Here is a 6768-nt window from a genome sequence, read left to right on the forward strand (position 1 = left end):
AAAATTAGGAAAACGTAATTCGATAAGTTTTTGCTGAATATCTGTTCATAGTGTTGTTTTGACTATAAACATTTTAAGTTCGTTTTGCTGAAGTATGTGGTGTAAGAAATTCCTTCCATCAAAATTACATTATTTCTGCTCATTCATTTGGATCTTAAGTCTCTAATAAAAAAAGACATTCCAAAATGGAAAGAGAACAGATATGGTGAAAGGACTTCTTTATGCGTCAAAAAACCAGTTCCTGCTTGTGGTGCAAGAAACGAGGTTTTCGGCAGTTGTCATTTGGAATTGATGACTCCTCCATACTCAGATTAAAAAAGAAATTACATTCGCACAAAGAAACCCATGCATGGGAAAATGTTCCTGATTTAATTTAGAATCAATTATCATTCTCAATTGTGTTTAGTTTTAGGAAACCTACTTTATTTTGTGAGGATTTTATTGGTCTCGCTTGATTAGTCTTAAATACAACGTTCATTACCTAACAGCGCAGTTTTTAGACCATTACAGATCAGGTGTACTGTAGTTCATGCAAGTAGTTCCATTCTGCGCATGATCAGAAGATTCGGCGCATGATCAGAGGAAGGTCATTGGTACTAAAGTGACATGGTGGTTTAAAATTTGATGGGATACGCACAAACTTTGATGTCTTGCTTTTGAACTGTGTTTTTCCACAAAAAACAACGCGTCCACGAACGACTGATATTCCATAGTTTGCCAAGTACATTTTACAACATACTCTAATATGATTTCAAAGTAGAAATGCAACAAATACCTTCGTAGAGTGTTTATTGGTGGTTATTCTAGTCCCCTGGTCTTTGTAATTTCTTCATCCTGCTGTAAGGCATGCTTACGTAATATCTTTCTTTGAAATCTGCCTATCATTATGAAATACTATTCGGGAGGGGGTACAAGAAGAGATCACGACACGTCCATCTCATGAACATTTTTTTTCTCCACACGAAAAAAGTCAATCGATTGATCGTAGACCTCTGTTTCTAAATATGGAAAATCAAGCTTGTCTTTTGCGGTACTAGCTGATTTTTAGTCATAAAACATCGCCTCGTTTTACTTCAAACATTTACCATCATCAGCTTGTCGTCCAGCCTGAAGTTCATGTGGTGGAATGCTTCAACCTAAATGGGATATCTATAGTAATAAATGAAGGATATGGAAATGTTTGCGCGCTGTGAATAGGTAACAAGTGGAATGCCTCTGGCCGTCTCACCTGCATCACGCGGTTCAATATAGCAGCAGTGCTGATTTTGAATACTACTCTAACTCGCACAAGATGTTCAGTGATACATGGTTACTCTTATGTCCACTTTTTTATGAACTAGACCAATAAACTTACAGAGATATGATGGTCATTAAACAAAAAAAACCCAACATGGCCAAAGTTCATTGACCTTACATGACCTTTGACCTTGATCATGTGACCTGAAACTCGAACAGGATGTTCAGTGATACTTGATTACTCTTATGTACAAGTTTCATGAATCAGATCCATAAACTTTTAAAGTTATGATGGTAATTCAACAGATACACCCAATTCGGCCAAAGTTCATTGACCTTTGACCTTGGTCATGTGACCTGAAACGCGCACAGGATGTTCAGTGATACTTGATTACTCTAATGTCCAAGTTTAATGAACTAGACCAATAAACTTTCAAAGTTATGATGGTAATTCAACAGATACCCCCGATTCGGCCAAAGTTCATTGACCCTAAATGACCTTTGACCTTAATCATGAGACCTGAAACTTGCACAAAATTTTCAGTGATGCTTGATTACTATTATGTCCAAGTTTCATGAATCAGATCCATAAACTTTCAAAGTTAAGATGGGAATTCAACAGATATCCCCAATTCGGCCAAAGTTCATTGACCCTAAATGACCTTTGACCTTGGTCATGTGACGTTTAACTCATGCAGGATGTTCAGTGATACTTGAATTACCTTATGTCCAAGTTTCATGAACTAGGTCCATATATTTTCTAAGATATGATGACATTTCAAAAACTTAACCTCAGGTTAAGGTTTCGATGTTGAATCCTCCAACATGGTCTAAGTTCATTGACCCTAAATGACCTTTGACCTTGGTCATGTGACATGAAACTCTAATAGGATGTTCAGTAATACTTGATTAACCTTATGGCCAAGTTTTATTAACTAGGTCCATATACTTTCTAAGTTATGACATCATTTCAAAAACTTAACCTCAGGTTAAGATTTGATGTTGACGCCGCCGCCGTCGTCGGAAAAGCGGCGCCTATAGTCTCACTTTGCTTCGCAGGTGAGACAAAAATGAGAGGAAAAAAAACACTCACCCTGTGATCAGATCAACAGTACCTCTGAGCTTATCTAAAAAATGGTAGAAAATTTGTTCGATGGAAGGGCAAACCTAAAATGTAACGTCCCCACTTATGGCATAAACCTTCAGTAAGTGCAAGTGAATAAAATATAAACTAATCCAAGTGCGTCATCGTATGTATGCTTTTATCTCCTTACCATACCGCAGATAATAGATATTATCTAATCCGTTAAAGCATCTGTATTCAAAACGAACCTAAATCATTTACCAAGATGTGACAGCCTACAGGATGGAATAAGAATCACCACAGCTATTATTAGTAGAATAATAATACCATTCATTAATCATATTAACTATTCTTAGACATTCCATTGGTGGAAAAATATTTCTCTGATTTACAGTTGATTGTAGACGGACCTGAATATAAAAGTCACAATCCTTCAATGGCAATGTAATTTCACCTTTAAAGGTACCAATTAAGGAGAAAAGTTACAATATTTCTTATTTACCACACTTTCACTATTCAAATGAAACTGAGTTAAATTCCAGCTGGCGACATTCTGGATCATATTTGACTCTACAGAAAAAAGTATGTGTGTAAAGGAGCAACCTGTAGAGAGAGAGAGACTGACAGACAGACAGAAAGAGAGACAGACAGACAGAGAGAGACAGACAGAAAGACAGTGATAAGGATAGGAATGGAAGGTTAAATGAGAGTAGAATAAAGGTAAGACAAATCAAAAACAGATTAAACAAATGCATTTCTTCTTACTTGAAAAATACAATTTTAATACAATTGTGTCAATTTCACCAACATACAAATTTGAAGATTCATACACAATAATAGTGAATAGGTGCATCAAACATATATCTATAAGAGTGAACACATCATGTCAATAAATTAGTCTTATCAAGCCCTTACAAAAGATTTACATCATTTTACCTTATGGACCTACCTATCTAATATTCAGGAAAATACATTTTTCAATTTCATGTATGTGATTAATAAATTACTGAAAATCAAATTTGCATACATAACTTGTTGCTACATCAGTAATAAAGGTATATGTTCTGGATGTCAAGAAAGACCTATAACTAAAATCCTAACCTAGAGTGAAAAGTGCTAGCACAGCAGATGCATAAAATAAAAATAACATGAAAAAAATGCCATACCATGGAATGGGTGTTGACGCAAGAACAGCAAACAAAGGCCAACAATGCAAGAGAATTATCACTGAAATGATGGGAGTGACCAAGATTGGTTCAAATGTAAAGATTCTTAAATATTTCACCCACATAGTGCAATACAGGTTCCTCCCAAATAAAGTGATTCCTAACTCTTTCAGAAAACTGTCTTAAACATGGACTAGTAAAACAAGGTATACTTCTAAACTCTTTGGCAACTACCAAATAATGCACATTCAAACAACAAACAATTATATCTTGTGATCAAACTGTATTTATGAGTGTGCAGCAATATGCGAAATACCAAAGTGCCTGCATCGCCACTAACACATAACAGATTAAAAAATGCGCATTATTTGTTTTATAAAATATGTCAGCAGCATGAATTTTATTGGATATAGAATCCCTCTAAATTTGTGAGGATTGCACAGATGAAGAGGTCACAACTGCTTTCCATTAAGCCATTAACGGGCATTTTCTAGTATGCACGCACAAGTAAGCGCAGGCAGCATGCATTTCCTTAGAAAAGAACATGTATTTCAGATAGCGTCTCAGTTTTTACATGCTCTGGGAAAGATTATGTACCCAAAATGAACATTGCTGCACAAAAAATGCATGGCTGGGAGGTGGGGCAGAATTAAAGAATGAATAAGTGACTTGTACACCCACTCACTATTGGCTACATCCTAGAACCCATTTTAGACATATGGAATAGCAAAGTTCTGATATAATCAAAAGTAGAAATAGAACCAGCATTTTTTTATCTTTAACTGATAATTGCCCATACGTGTACCCTTTACCTATTTAAAAATGATTGTTAGCTTGCTGGAAATTTCATGATGCTCATTTAAATTAATAATTGAACTATACACATTGAAATATATCAAAAATTTTAACGTTAGGACATTCTATCTTGATTGAGCATTGACTAAGCATTTTGATGAAGCATTTGATATGTTCCCTTTACCTATTTCAGAATCATTTTTAGCTCTTAGAAAATTTCACTATATCAATTCAACTATGTACATTATAAATTATACATTTACCAGTCTTAGTGTTTGGGCATGTCATCTGACCAAGAACTATTGAGCATTTTGATCTACCATTTTATCACACGTGCACCCTTTACCTATTTCAAAGCTATCAGTAGCTTGTTGGAAATGTCTCATTTACTTTAACAAATGAACTATGTACATAAACTGAATTTTGTTAAGGACTGAATTATGTACAATAGAATACTCCTACGAGTCTTAAAATTTAATTTTGATTGAGCAATTGATAGTTGAAAAATATTAATTACAAAGTTTCTAATCAAATGAAATTTGTTTAATGGTAAATAACCATCTAAAAGTAGCAATATATACAAACAAGGCACTCTGTAAACCTACATCATGATATCAAATGCTTGAATACACAGTTTAATTCTAAACAAATCCTTATGTGGAGAAAGAAACATAATGTAATGATAACTGATCAGTAATACCTTACTGGTGGCAAATAAAATTCAATTGCTTTAAATTTTCAGAGGGCTCTTCATCAGAGATTAAATGTTAAATACACAGTCTTTATCCCTGAAAATAGGCCACAGTAAATGTGGGGGAAATATACTATCAATCCATTGTTATTGATTTCTGACTTTTAAACACATGTACTAACACTCACTACATCTTCTTAGTATGAAACCACAATAATACTTGAGAAACAGGATCAAATAATCAAAGAGTTCTAAAAACAAAATAACACAAAGAAAATAGAACATTGCTATCCAAAGACAAATAAAGAACTTCTTTCAGCAAGACAAATGAGTTTGAAGAAATAGGTAGTCAAGAAATAGTCATTATTCCATAAATCACCTTTCCCTACAATATAAGTGACATTTCATGTAAAAGATAAATATGTACCACAAACATCAATGTAATATCATGCTACCTTATCAAAAATATCTCCAAACAGGTGTAATGCATAAAATTTGATTAAGAAAAACACACAAAATGAAATAATCTACCCAAATTAGTTTGATACCACTAAGTTACATGCTTTGTTCAAAGGGCATTGATTTGTACCCGTAATAATAACAGCTTTTTTCTATATAGCGCTTTCCCCAAAATGGCCCAAAGCACTTTACAGCATATTATTACCCGGTCATCGGATCCTTGCATTCCTGCATACAATGTAGGCACCTTCTCCCCTCCCTGTGGAGCATTCCAACAAGAATTCCAAGACTCAATTGCTAGGCATACTACATAGGCTTTTGCATCCTACCGGGTACCCATTTAGCACCTGGGTCAAGAGTGGCAAAGTATGGATTAACGCCTTACCCGTACTGACAAGATGTCTATGAACAGAATGCTCAGTAGTGAGCATATTATTTACTAACAAGCTATACTTACCTATACCATCTCATCAAATTGCTATTCGTTACCCTGACTCGAATAGCCACCGGTAAAAAACTCCCCGAAAGAGGCTAACTGCAATCAGATAGCCTGGGAAACCCGTCACGGGACGAGACCCATAAAACCCCCTCGCCACATATAAGCCTCCTCTTTCGTTGCCAAGGAGGGGCGAGGTCTGCTGGGGAGGACGGGAGGGGAGCTATAGGTAAGTATAGCTTGTTAGTAAATAATATGCTCACTACTGAGCATTCTGATTTACTACACTGCGCTATACTTACCTATACCATCTCATCAAATTGCTAGAATAGCACGGAAAAACTGGAGGAGGGGCAGAAACGAGACCCTTTCCAGACAAGTAGGCAAAACAATGATAAAGAAACTGATTTACTATAAAATTGAGTAGTCTCCCAACTGGAGAAGCTACTCTTGTAATAAAGGGATAAGAATCATCAACCACGTTAATGAAATATATCAACTGGAAATAGTCTTGGAAAAATTAGGACAAGACAAGAACCGCCAAGGCAAACCCTGTGTCTTGGCTATTACATCAAATAAGTAATAAGATACAAGATATTGAATAGGTCCAATAGGATGCCTGGAGGATCTCCTCCAAAGAGGTACCCTGAAAAGTGCCCAAGATGCTGCTATGCCCCGTGAATCGAGGGCTCTAAAGGATCCTGATAAAATGGCATTTTCTCCATCTGACCTGATCCCCTGCACTAACCTTCGAGAAATTGTAATTGGATTAACAGGGCTGTGAGGTTCTATTGAACTAATGAACAGTTGGTGGGAAGTGCGAATGTACTTTAATCAATGTACCACTTTAAGGCACGTACGGGACAACATAACAAAGGCCATATCGGCCAATCGACCCATA

This window comes from Lytechinus variegatus, chromosome 1 (genome assembly GCF_018143015.1).
Source record: "Lytechinus variegatus isolate NC3 chromosome 1, Lvar_3.0, whole genome shotgun sequence".
Taxonomy (NCBI): Eukaryota; Metazoa; Echinodermata; class Echinoidea; order Temnopleuroida; family Toxopneustidae; genus Lytechinus; species Lytechinus variegatus.